The 13,270-nt window shown below is 46.4% G+C and overlaps 1 pseudogene; it reads right to left on the bottom strand.

Moving 5' to 3' along the window:
• Positions 1-6,377: 6,377 nt before the first annotated feature.
• LOC113243924 (nucleoside diphosphate kinase A-like) lies at positions 6,378-7,799 on the bottom strand (annotated as a pseudogene).
• Positions 7,800-13,270: the final 5,471 nt, after the last annotated feature.

Below are 13,270 nucleotides of genomic sequence, written 5' to 3'. Positions count from 1 at the left end.
GCTTCCACGTGGTTGAAACTATCCTAGGAATTTATATCTGGGTGTATCTGTCACTGCACAACAAGTTACTCCAAAAATGTAGTGGCTTACCTGGGAAATGTTTTATCATCTCACAGTTTTTCTGGGGCAAGAACTGAGCACAGTTTAGCTGGGGGCACCTGGCTCAGGGTCTTCCACAGCCTCCAGTCAGAGTGCTGGCCAGGGCTGCACCACAGGGAAGGTCAACTGGGGTGGGGAGATCAGCTTCCAACCTCACTCACAGGCTGTCTGCGGGCCTCAGAAGGTCCACTTCCAAGCTTACTCACAAGGCTGTTGCAGGCTTCAGTTCCTTGAGGGCCGCTGGACCAAGAACCTCAGGTTCTTGTAGGCTGTTGGCTAGAGAGATTAGTTCCTTGCCACATGGGCCTCCCCACAGGGCAGCTCGACATGGGAGCTGGCTTCCCTCAGAGCAAGAAAGCTAGAGAGTGAGAAAATGTGAGCCATACGGAAGCCACAGAAATTTCAGAAATAACATCCTGACATTTTTACTGTATTGTATCTCCAGCCCATGCTTGAGGGGACGGGATTACACAAGGGCATACAAACCAGGAGGGGGATCACTGGGGATCATCCAGTGTAGAGGCTGCCTACCATCCTTGGTCAGAACCAGCACTTTCTTGGATCCCTACTTTTTCCTTTTGTCACTAGCATAGCAAGTAGCTAGCTCTCTTTGGGGAGGTCATTTTTTGGAAGGAAACCACTTTGGCACCTTAGTAGCAGTGGCAATGCCCCCAGCAATGATCTGGTGGGTTTGGGGTTGTGGCAAGGTCCCTGGCTGGACTCATAGTCCCAAGTTAGCCTTGCAGCAAGCACAATGAAGAGGACACTCCCTCCTCAGAATGACCTTCGAAGTGATGCATGGACAGTCAGTGCTGAGATAGCAAGTACGTGCAGGCCAAGAGTCTTCTATGCTTTGAAAAATAATGACTCACTGGAAGACTGAAATTTAAACGCAATTTAAACTCTTTTAGTTTCTGAGATTCACCTCTGTACTCAGTTGAATGATGACTCCATAAAAGATATGTCCACCCAGAACCTATGAATGCGACCTTATTTGGAAAAAGGATCTTTGCAAATGTATTTAAGTCAAGGATCTTAAGATGAGATCATTGCAGATTACCCAGGTGGACCCGAAATTTAATGACCAATAAAAGGAAGTCACCAATAATAGGAAGAGAAGGTGCAGAGGAGAAGGCCATGTGGAGACAGAGGTAGAGATTGGAGTTAGGAAGCCCCAAGCCAAACATCTGGAACCACCAGAAGCTGGAAGAGGCAAAGAAGGCTTCTCCCTTTGGCCTCCCAAAGGAGCATGGAAGTAGGGAAAGCAGGGAGGAGGCTGTTACGGTTGTCCAGGTGAGTGATGATGGTAATTATGACCAGGGTGTTAGTAGGGAGGTGGTAGGAAGAGATCACATTCAGGGCATGCTTTGTAGATATAGCTGATGGGACATGCTCATGGATTGGATGTGGGGAAAGGGAGGAAGGAAGGATGATGCTGCAGTTGAGGGCCTGAGTAGTTGATGGCTGGTAGTTCCAAAGAACAAGAAAGATTGGAAGAGGAGCAGTTTAGAGTGTGAGGGGACAAGATCAGGAGCCCTGTCTTGGCAATGTTAATTTGAGATGCCTATTTGTCATCCAACTAAATAGAAAAGAGTTTAGAGATCAGGGTAATGGTCAAGGCTGGGTATATAAATTTGGAAGCTGGCAATGTAAAAATGGATGAGTGGACAATGTGGACTGGACAAGGTGACCTCTGAGGGCCCTTGTAGCTGTGACTGTCTAAGGACTTCCTCTCCTTCTGCCCCCAGACTCTCTCAGCCTGGCACTCCTTCCCTCATCATCCCGGCATGCCCAGAATCTGCCCCCTATCTTTTCTCTTTAGATGCTTTTTCTTCTAGGAAACCTCCTGTGATCTTCCAGAATAAAAATTACCCTCTATTCCTCAGACTCCTTGTCACAGCCATCTATCATTTTCTTTCTTGCGTGACTGTGCCTTCCTGGTTTTTGTTTTGTTTTGTTTAATTTCCCTCAATGGCAGCAACCAGTCTGGCACATCATGAGTCCTTTTTTCTTTTTTAAAGATTTTATTTTTAAGTAATCTCTACACCTCATGTGGGGCTCGAACCCACAGACCCAAGATCAAGGGTTGCATGCTCTAGAGCCAGGCACCCCAACATCATGAATACTTTTAAATGGCCCATGCATTGGGAAGCAGTAAAGCGTGATGGTTAGAGAACTTGAGCTCCAGTGCCAGACAGGATAAGATTCACATCCCAGCTCCACTACTTCCTGGCTCAACTTCTTCAAGCTTCAATTTCTCATCTGAAAAATGGTAATTGAAAAATGTACCACATTGCACCCAATGTATATGTGCGTATGTGTATACATATCCATATATACATGTATATGTAATAGCTTATATATTATGGAAAGGCATATGTTCACCTAAAGATATGAGCAAGAATGTTTCTATCAGCGATATTCATAGTGGTAGAAAACTGAAAACAGCTCAAATGCCCCATCAGCAGTACAATGAATAAATTGTGGAATGTTTTACACAAGGCTCCATGGCAACAAGGGTGAATACACTACAGCTATCTAGAACAATATGAATAAACTTCACAAACGTGATGTTGGGCTCTAGAAGCCAGACACAAAAGAGAAGACAATTTGTTCGATCCATTTATATAAAGTTCAAAAGTAGGAAAAAAGTAATCTATGCTGTTAAAAGTCAAGGCAGTGGTTACAGTTGGAGGGTAGCGCCTGGAAGGGGAGATGAAAGGCCTCCTTGGGTGCTGATAACGTTCTATTTCTTGATCTTCATTTTGGTTCACTGTCTGAAACGTCACTAAGCTGCATGTTTATGATCTGTGCTCTTCTTCGTTACGTCTGGTAGACTTCAATAAAAAGAGGCTAAATGTAGGGAGCATATCACAGTCTCTGGCACGTAGTAAGTGCTCAATAAATGTTAGTTACCACGAAGGAATGAATGAAAGAACCCACACCTTGCCTTCCAGCGAAAGCCACTAACAATCAGAACCATGGACAGATCAGAGTCTGCTCTCAAGGAAAGCTGAAGGGAAAGAAACCGATCTTAGGTCAGCTACAAAGGATTGGAAGCGGGAGAGATTCTGAGACCTTTCCTCTTGGATTAGTGGTTCAGTGCCTTCTGGGGGGCATCCTACAATGCAGAAAGGGGACTATTCCTAGGGAACTGTGGGTATCTGTGTGTGTGCTCATGCAGAATTTCATTCCATTTTCAAAGGTCTGCAGCCTCTTGTTTTTCTAAGCCAGTGAATACTGAAATCTCCCCGGAGAGGCCATTCCTGAGTCTAGCATAACCAATGGCTTCCTCAGGCTCTGCAGGCTGTGCTCACTGTCTTGGGCTTGTGTTTACCTGGTTAGGGGAGACTGGGAAGAGGCCCCGGGCAGGGCAAAGATAAACTATGACAGAAGATCTTCTCTCAGGCATGCCCAGGCTCTAGGGAGAAAGGCATATTTTGTTATCAATTTAATGCTTTATTTGATAGTGAGTCTCCTGTCACTAGGAATATCCACACAGATGCTGCACAACTACCTGTCAGGATATTGCAAGGAAGACTCCTGCAAAATGAAAAACTTATCTACGTGACTGCCAAGGGCATCCCAAGCCTGAAATTCTCTTATTTAATTCAACACAACATTTCCTTGAAGGCATGAACTGCTTCTCTATGCATTGCCCCCCCCATCAGTACTTTTCTTTTTTCCTAAGAATTAAAATAGTTCATGCTCAGTGGGAACCTTGAAAAGTGTGAGGGGGGGGATTATCCATACCACTGAATATTACTCAGCAATACAAAGGAATGAGGTACAGATACACGTAACAACTTTGATGGGTCTCAAGGCCATTACACTGAGCGAAAAAAGCCAATCTCAAAAGGCCACATACTGCATGATTCCACCTATGGAACATTCTCAAAATGATGAAAGTATAGAGATGGAGCACAGATTAGTGGTTGCAAAGGGTTAGGGATGGTCGGGGAGGAGACGGGTGTGGCTATAAAGGGTGGCATCTTTGAGGTGATGGAACGATTCTATACCTTGCATGTGGTGATTACATGAATTTACACACCTGATAAAATGATTCTGAACTGGGGCGCCTGGTGGCTCAGTCGTTAGGTGTCTGCCTTCAGCTCAGGTCATGATTCCAGGGTCCTGGAATCGAGCCCCGCATCGGGCTCCCCGCTCAGTGGGAAGCCTGCTTCTCCCTTTCCCACTTCCCCTGCTTGTGTTCCCTCTCTTGCTGCCTCTCTGTCAAATAAATAAATAAAATATTTTTAAAAAAAGGTTCTGAACTATACACACACTTTATAGCAATGACATTTTCCTGGCTTTAATATTGCAGGTCATGTAAGATGTAATCATTGAGGACAACTGATGTGTACAGGACTTTTTTGTATTGCTTTTGCAACTTCCTGTGAATTTATAATTATTTGTAAAAATAAATAAAATAAAATTAATTAATAAAAAAGTTTTTAGAGCATAGCAAAGCCCACTGTTAACGTTTTAGCAGGTTTCCTGCGGATTATTTTCTTCACACAGTTAGGATCATATTGTATGTAAATTTTGTATCCTGAAATTTTTTCTTAATAGAATAGCATAGGCATTAAAAAAAAAAGAACAGGGGCGCCTGGGTGGCACAGCGGTTAAGCGTCTGCCTTTGGCTCAGGGCGTGATCCCGGCGTTCTGGGATCGAGTCCCACATCGGGCTCCTCCGCTGGGAGCCTGCTTCTTCCTCTCCCACTCCCCCTGCTGTGTTCCCTCTCTCGCTGGCTGTCTCTCTGTCACATAAATAAATAAAATCTTAAAAAAAAAAAAAAAGAACAGCATAGGCATTTCCTATGTCATTAACTACTCTACAACACAATCACTATAATAGTTAACGCTCATCACTTGGAAAAATGGGTAAATAAACGGTAGTACATTCATACAATAGAATATTATTCAGTGATCAAAAGGAAAAACTGCACCAATATGGATAAATCTCAAAAACATCACGCAGAGTGGAAGAAACTTTACACAAAATAGTATACATGATATGCTTTTATTTATATATATTTCTAAAAGAAGCAAACAATCTCTGATGGATAAAAATTAGTGTAGTGGTAACCTCCGAGGGGTGGGGGTGGAAGCGAGGGCAGGAATTGACTGGGAAGGGGAATGAGGGACCTTTCTGGTATGTTGGTAATGTTCCATATCTTGATAGGGATTTGGGTTACACAGGTGTATGCATTTGTTAAAATGTAGCCAATGTGGGGCGCCTGGGTGGCACAGCGGTTAAGCGTCTGCCTTCAGCTCAGGGTGTGATCCCGGCGTTATGGGATCGAGCCCCACATCAGGCTCCTCCGCTATGAGCTTGCTTCTTCCTCTCCCACTCCCCTGCTTGTGTTCCCTCTCTCGCTGGCTGTTTCTATCTCTGTCAAATAAATAAATAAAATCTTTTTTTAAAAAGTAGCAAATGTACACTTACGAATTAGGCATTTCATTTCATGCAAATTTTATCTCAAAAGAAAAAACTCATAAATCAATAGGATTCCTAGTTAATGAAATGCATGCTGTAGTATCCAAGGGAAGCATACTCATGTCTGCAAGTTCTTTGAAATTCTCAACAAATAATGGATTGATGGATGGCGAGAAGGGTGGGTAGATGAATGGGTATGTGATGGAGCAAGAGTGAAATCAGAATGAGCGTCTAGGGAGGTAGGCGTACAACTTTTCTATATGTTTGAAAATTTTCATAATATATATATTTTTTAATTTAGACAAAAACCACTTGGAATCCTTGATACACATGCCAAGTGCCCCCCAGCCCCTGGCAATGTGACTCCCTGGGCTCAGCCTGGGACCTGGAGTCTAGACAGGTTCTTTAGAGGATTCTTGGTACATTGGAGCCTCTAAAAGACCCAGTTAGGTGCAAACACAAAGCCTTTCCAAGGATCAGTCTTCTAAAGGGGTCTCTCCAGAGTCTCTCTCACCTCCTTATTGGGGTTCTCTGCTTCTGTCCTATGGCCGACACCATCGGCAGAAATCAACTCTCTTATTAAATTCACAAAGGCCTCCAAGGTCTAAACTGAGCCCAGAAGGATTCTCTTTTTTGGGGGCGGGGGTGGGAGGAATGAAACATTGTAATCTGCTGGTAGCACATAATACTGAACAGGGAGCGCTCCTAGTTCCCCTCCAGATTATAAGGAAGTTCTCAAAAATACCTGGATTTGCTAGAGCCTGGCCCCCTGCCCATGAGAGGGACAGAGAATGGAGTGGGCAAAGCATTGAGGTCTGCTCTCTTGTCACTCACAGATTCAGTTCTGAGCACAGCTCTTCTAATCCACCAGCTCCCCAGGCCAAAATCACAAGCCAATCTCCTCTGTACTCTATATGGAATCACTGCCATGGGTAATGTTCCTGACAACTTGGATGCAAAAGTTCCCATGGATGGTCCCAGGCTTGGAGTATGAGGGTTGGTCTCCCAGAGCATCACTTGGCCTGTGTTCACCACATTCAGCCCCTTCCAGGCCATGGCAACAACAGGCCCTGATTGCAAGTACTTCACCAGGCTGGCAAAGAAAGGATGGTCCTTCGGGTCAATGTAGTGTTCCTTGTGAAGGTCTTCTGAAGCCTGAATTAATTTCATAGCAATGAAGAAGAATCCCTTTTGCTCAAAACGCTTGATGCTCTCTCCCAAGAGGCTGCACTGGACTCCATCAGGCTTGATGGCAATGAAGGTATATTCACTGCTGGCTGTGGACCTGGGGATAGACAGCCCACCAGCTGCTCGGGTTGCAACTCTATCTGGGGCTGCCCGCACTGGAGGAGCCCAGAAGGATTCTGAGGCCTCTTTCGGCAGACCTAGCCCAACCCATTGCATCCCTGAGCTCTACAAGGCTCCCGCTTGGGTACTCACAGGGTTTCACAGTCTTGCAGAGAACCCGGACACCCAACACGCAAAGAAGGAGAAGAAAATGGACAATCAAATGATAGTTTCCCTTAGGAAACCCCCCTGCTTCTACCCCCAGGGCCACCTCTCTATGCCAGCCAGTTTTCCCTGCAGCCCCACCACACTGGTCTCTGGCCTTTAGCCTCCCCCAGCTGAGGGCTGAGGACCATCACCTGGCTCTGGTAATTGACCTGGGAAGCCCAAAGGGAGATGGCAGGGGCTCAGGGGAGGGGGAGCCCCAGGTGCTGCAGGAAGTGGAGCTGTTAATTAAGTGGCTCCTCCCCTCCCTGGGAGAGGGAGATGGGGAGCTGCAGAGGCTCTTAAAGGGGACAAGACCCCTTTCTGAACCTATCAGTTAGAGCCCTGCTATGTCCCAGGCTTTCTTCACAGGTCACACCCGGGATTTGTCCTATCCTCTAGGGCTCACTGGTGGAACTACTCACTGGGAGAGAAGCCTGTTAAGGAACCCATGTGACCAGGGTTCCTCTGAGAAGCCTTAGGGAGTCCCTGGGAGAAAAGGACCAGGAGAGGGCACTCTAATGCCCAGCTCCAGCTCCAGCTCCAAGGGGTGGGACAGAGGCAAGACTAAGGAAATCCTGAGAAGGGATCCTCAGAGGGGTCAGGGAGTCAGTGGTTGTGATAAGCAGCAGCAAAGAGGGCCCCTTGCTAATGCCCGGCGGGCGGCTTGGCTGTGGGACGCACCTGAACCGTACCCACAGCCGCGGCAGAGTTTCTCTGCGTGCGGCCCCACCAGCACATCACGCTCACCTGGGAACTTACCGTGCATGTTCCCCATGCACAGCGTCAGGCCCCCTCTCCTTCCCGGACCTATGAATCAGAAACTTGGAGGCTAAGCCCAGCAATCCACAAGCCCTCTAGGTGATTCTGACACATGCTCGAATTTGAGAACTGGTATAATCAGATTCTGGAGTTGGGCTGCCCAGAAAACTTCCTCCATTCACAAATTCATTCACATGCCACAAACATTTATTAGCACCTTCTATGTGTGGACCCCGCGTCAAGTGTCACGAGGAGCCCAAAGTGGGACAAATTATAGGCAGACTGATTAGAAAGTACAAAGCAGGGCAAAGAGCCCGAGGAAGGAGCCACTCTTTCTGGTTAGGGGGATTGGACAGGACTTCCCAGAAGAGGTGGGCTTTGAGATGGGCCTTAAAGGACGAGTTAGAATCAACAGAGCAGAAAAGGAAGGCACTTACAAAACCAAAATCTAACTTTTATTTTAATTAATTATTTTTTTTTTAAGAGAGAGAGAGAGCACATAAGCGGGTGGGGTGGGGGCAGAGGGAGAGGGAGAGAGAGAATCTTAAGCAGGTTCGATGCGTGGAGTGTGATACGGGGCTTGGTCTTAAGACCCTGAGATCATGACCTGAGCTGAAATCAAGAGTTGGACGCTTAACCAACTGAGCCACCCAGGCGCACCACCAAAACCTAGCTCTTATTTATTTATTTATTTATTTATTTATTTATTTATTTATTTTAAAGATTTTATTTATTCATTTGAGAGAGAGAGAGAGCATGAGCGGAGGGGACGGGGTGGGGGGAGAGGGGCAGAGGGAGAGGGAGAAGCAGGCTCCCCACTGAGAAGGACCCTGAGATCATGACCTGAGTGGAAGGTAGATGCTTAACCATCTGAGCCACCCAGGCGCCCCCAGAACCTAAAGCTTTTAAAGCCTTATAGCTTTGGGGATAAATTCAAGTGCCTCAGCACAAACTTCTCCATGACCCAGCCCCTGTCTCCTGCATTGACTCCATCTCCTGCCACACCACACCTCCATCCACAGATCTGAGGAAAACGGAGCTGCTCACAGAGGCGCACACACAGCACGGTACTTGTTATCGCCAGGCCTTTGCTCAGGCTGCCCTTCTGCCTGGAATGCCCTCTTTGTGTCTCCTAGCCCAAAAGCCACCCATCCTTTAGGACTCCTTTTAGGTGTTTCCTCTTCCAGGAAGCCCTCCTGACTCCTGGATGGTTAAGAATCATCCTCTAGGGGGACGCCTGGGTGGCTCAGTAGGTTAAGCGTCTGCCTTCGGCTCAGGTCACGATCCCAGGGTTCTGGAATTGAGTCCTGCATCGGGCTCCCTGCTCAGCGGGGAGCCTGCTTCTCCCTCTGCCCGCTGCTCCCCCTGCTTGTGTGCTCGTGCGCGCTCTCTCACAAATAAATGAATCAAATCTTTTAAAAAAATAAAAAGCTGGGGCGCCTGGGTGGCACAGCGGTTAAGCGTCTGCCTTCGGCTCAGGGCGTGATCCCGGCGTTACGGGATCGAGCCCCACGTCAGGCTCCTCCGCTGGGAGCCTGCTTCTTCCTCTCCCACTCCCCCTGCTTGTGTTCCCTCTCTCGCTGGCTGTCTCTATCTCTGTCAAATAAATAAATAAAATCTTTTTAAAAAAATAAAAATAAAAAGCTGCTTTATCTTAATCCCCTGTTAGAATGAGAACCTACTGTGAGTGGGCATCTTCTTCAACTTTGTGACCCTAGACCCTAGCGCAGTGTGCTTTCAAAACAGTTATTTAGCAAAGGAAAGAAGAAAGGGAGAATGTTAAATAGGACGTCTAGGGGGAAAACCATGGCAGGAATGATGCAGAGCCTGACAAGGAGCACATCCCGAAGGCAAAGACACAAAATGTTTTCCTCTCCCTGGAGCCTGGAACAGAGGAGACGGTGCTTAGCAGCCAGGAGCCTCTTGCTGCCTGCTTGCTGGCTTGACAGATCTGGCATATGCGCTTTGAATCCAATTGTCATCTGCTGAGCATTGCTGCTAGAATGTTCCAGTCTGTAGGGCCAAATGTGACTCCATAGAAGCCTGTTCAGCACTGTGGGTTGGTTTCTGAGTTGGGGTATGGGTTTATTAATTCACAAGAACCCCAAGAGCGCATCAGAAGATGCTCAACGTCATTAGTCACGAGTAAAATGCAAATGAGATCTACAACTCAAGACCATTAACATGTATCAGAACGGCAAAAATAAATAAAGAAATAAAACGGAAAATACCAAGTGCCGACAAGGACACACAGCAACTGAAACGCTCATACCCTGCAGGTAAGTACGCAAACCCTTACAGCCACTCTGGAAAACAGTTTGGTAGTTTCTTATCAAGTCAAACATGCACTTGCCATGTAACCCAGCGATCCCCATCCTCGGTATCTACTTGAGAAATATGAAGACTTAAGTTCATACAACAACTGGGATGTCGATCCTTACAGGAGCTCTATTTGAAATTGTCAAAAATTGAAAACAACCCAAATGTCCATCAACAGGTGAATAATAAAAAAGTGCTGGAACAGCCATACAATAGGATACGTCTCGGCAGTAAAAAGGAACAAGCTACGGATACATAGAGCAACGTGGATAAATCTAACTGTATCACTCGAGAAAGAACCCCATTCCGAAAGGCTACATGCTGTCTGAACCCATTTACATGACACACTGGAAAAGGCAAAACCCGCAGTGGAGAACAGGTTGCCAGTGGTTGGGGTGGGAGGAGGGTTTGACCACTAAAGGGTAATCTGAAGTAATTTTCTGGGGTGACAAAAACTGTTCTCTATTCTGATCTATCCTTGAATCTATACATATGTTAAAAAATCATAGACTTATACAGCAAAAACAGTGGATTGTACTACATGTAATTTTTTAAAAAATGCAATACCAGTTTTGGGGTGCCTGGGTGCCTCAGATGGTTGTATCTGCCTTTGGCTCAGGTCATGATCTCTGGGTCTTGGGATCAAGCCCCGGGCTCCCGGCTCAGCAAGGAGTCTGCTTCTTCCTCTCCCTCTGCCTCAACCCCCTGCTCATACGTTCTGTCTCTCTGTCTCGAATGAATAAATAAAATCTTTTTTAAAAATTAAAAAATAATAAAAAATGTAATACCAGTTTGAAGTAAAAAAGAATCCCAAGTGACAAGGCATCCTCAGGCCCACAAGTGGTTCCCCTCCCACTGTCTTGTCTGCGGTGGCCAGTGTCAGTGTCACCTCTAGCTCTTTAGGCAAGGTCATTGGGTCATACAGCCCTCCTGGGTGGCTCATGGTAGCAAGCTACAATCCTCCCATCTAGTTTGATCTCAGGGTCATCTCCATAATGACAGTTAATTTTGTCTTCTTCACCGAAGTATCGCCAAAGGGCTAGAATAGTGCTTATAGTTATTCAAATAAATATTTGTTGATTGAGTAAATATGTTATCCCTTTATGTGACTGGCTCCAAATTCCTGAATCCACCCTCTTAATTGAAATGCTCATCACATACAGACGTAGTGAAGAGAAGGGCCATATGCACCCCAATGTTCATAGCAGCAATGTCCACAATAGCTAAATCGTGGAAGGAGCCAAGATGCCCTTCAACAGATGACTGGATTAAGAAGATGTGGTCCATATATACAATGGAATATTACTCAGCCAACAGAAAGAACGATTACACAACATTTGCAGCAACATGGAAGGGACTGGAGGAGATTATGCTAAGTGAAATAAGTCAAGCAGAAAAAGACAATTATCATATGGTTTCACTCATTTATGGAATATGAGAAATAGGAAGATCGGTAGGAGAAGGAAGGGAAGAATGAAGGGGGGTAAACAGAAGGGGGAATGAACCATGAGAGACTGTGGACTCTGGGAAACAAACTGAGGGCTTCAGAGGGGAGGGGGCTGGGGGATCGGGATAGGCTGGTGATGGGTATTAAAGAGGGCACATATTGCATGGTGCACTGGGTGTTATATGCAAGTAATGAATCATGGAACATTGCATCAAGAACTGGGGATGTACTGTATGGCGACTAATATAACAAAATAAATATTATTAAAAAAAAGAAGAAGAAGAAATGCTCATAACAGCCCCCCCTTCTCTGATAATGTCACTTGCTCTAAGTTCCCTCCTGGAATTTTGGCACTTAACATCCCTGCTCAGGTGCTGGCTCTGCCCATTTTCTGGCCCAAGGGTCTCCTGTTACCTCAGGTAAGAATTCTTCCCTCTAGCTGCATCCCATTATGGACACTCAGCCAGAGCCCCAGTGGAAGCAGCCTGGCCTCATCACAAAAGATAGTGCCCAACATGGGGTTGGCACCCTCCTCAGACAGGAAGGAAAGAACAGCGGACCACATGGGCTGGGAAGCCACCTCCGGCTCTCCAGGTGCTGCTCCCGTGCTTCAACAGTAGCGTGTATGTTTGCGTCTGCCAGGAGACACTTCAGCTCGATCTTACTCATTCAAAGTGTTTGTGTGTTCCTTGTACGTCACTCGACACCCCATAATTGTAGATGACAGAAAGTGGGATGTTTGGTCATTTGGGGTTGTAATAAGGCTTTTGGTTAGAATCCCCTGAGTTTCTGCCTATTTCCCTCCGGGCTGGTTGAAACTAAAGAGTATTTGTGTCCGGTGACTATTTCCCCTGTCCTTCACACCCAGTCAGCAGCCATCCTCCATAGGAAATCATGTACATCACACAGTGGCCATTTAAGACTCATAACCTTGCCTGCTACAATCTTAGGTACAAGTAATATCCAGGTAGGTAGATTACAAGTAAACAACACACGTACAGAATAGTTTTCGCTAGCCTCACCCGAATCCTGATTCCTTTACCCTGCGTGGACTCCATCCCCGCCCCTGCCCAAAGAAGGGTCTTTCTTTTGGTCCCCAAACATGGATTGTGCAAAGGATACTCGCACAACAGCTGCCAGGAGGCCACCCTGTGCTGGGACTCAAGTCTGGCTAACTTGGTCAACTTTTACTCTGTGCCAAGCAAGGTCAGAGTGACAAATGGGTGGCTCGAGAGATGTGTACACAAATGTGTTAGTTTCAGCCCACAGTATATTCAAGTTTTTCAGTCAGTTGCCAACATTTTTAAATTGGGAGATTTCCCATGAAAATCAGACCTGGCATTACCAGGTCACACTTCCCACAGGCCTCCCTTTAGTGGGACACTGGATAGCAGATACCTTCTTTAGATGCGGCAGGTGCCCTCCTGAAATCTATTCTCCTCTTTCAGCCGCCCTCCATCCACTTCTTTCTTTTCCTGCCTCGCTTTTCCAGGTATTCGCGTGTACTACCCGATAGTACGTGCTTTGTTTCCTTTGTATAAAAAGATACAGCCTTCAAAGAGCTTAATATCTGGGCATGTGGAGTAGCGACTTTAGGTGGGGTGGGGGAGGCATTCCAAGCGGAGGGAACAGCAAGAGCAGTGAAGAGGAAGGCGGAAGAATGCAGGAGGACTGTAGGGCTACCCAGTGAGGTATCCATGATCAGGAACGCA

The sequence above is a fragment of the Ursus arctos genome, unplaced genomic scaffold, assembly GCF_023065955.2.
Source record: "Ursus arctos isolate Adak ecotype North America unplaced genomic scaffold, UrsArc2.0 scaffold_23, whole genome shotgun sequence".
Taxonomy (NCBI): Eukaryota; Metazoa; Chordata; class Mammalia; order Carnivora; family Ursidae; genus Ursus; species Ursus arctos.
This window is presented reverse-complemented; position numbering and strand designations above follow the sequence as displayed.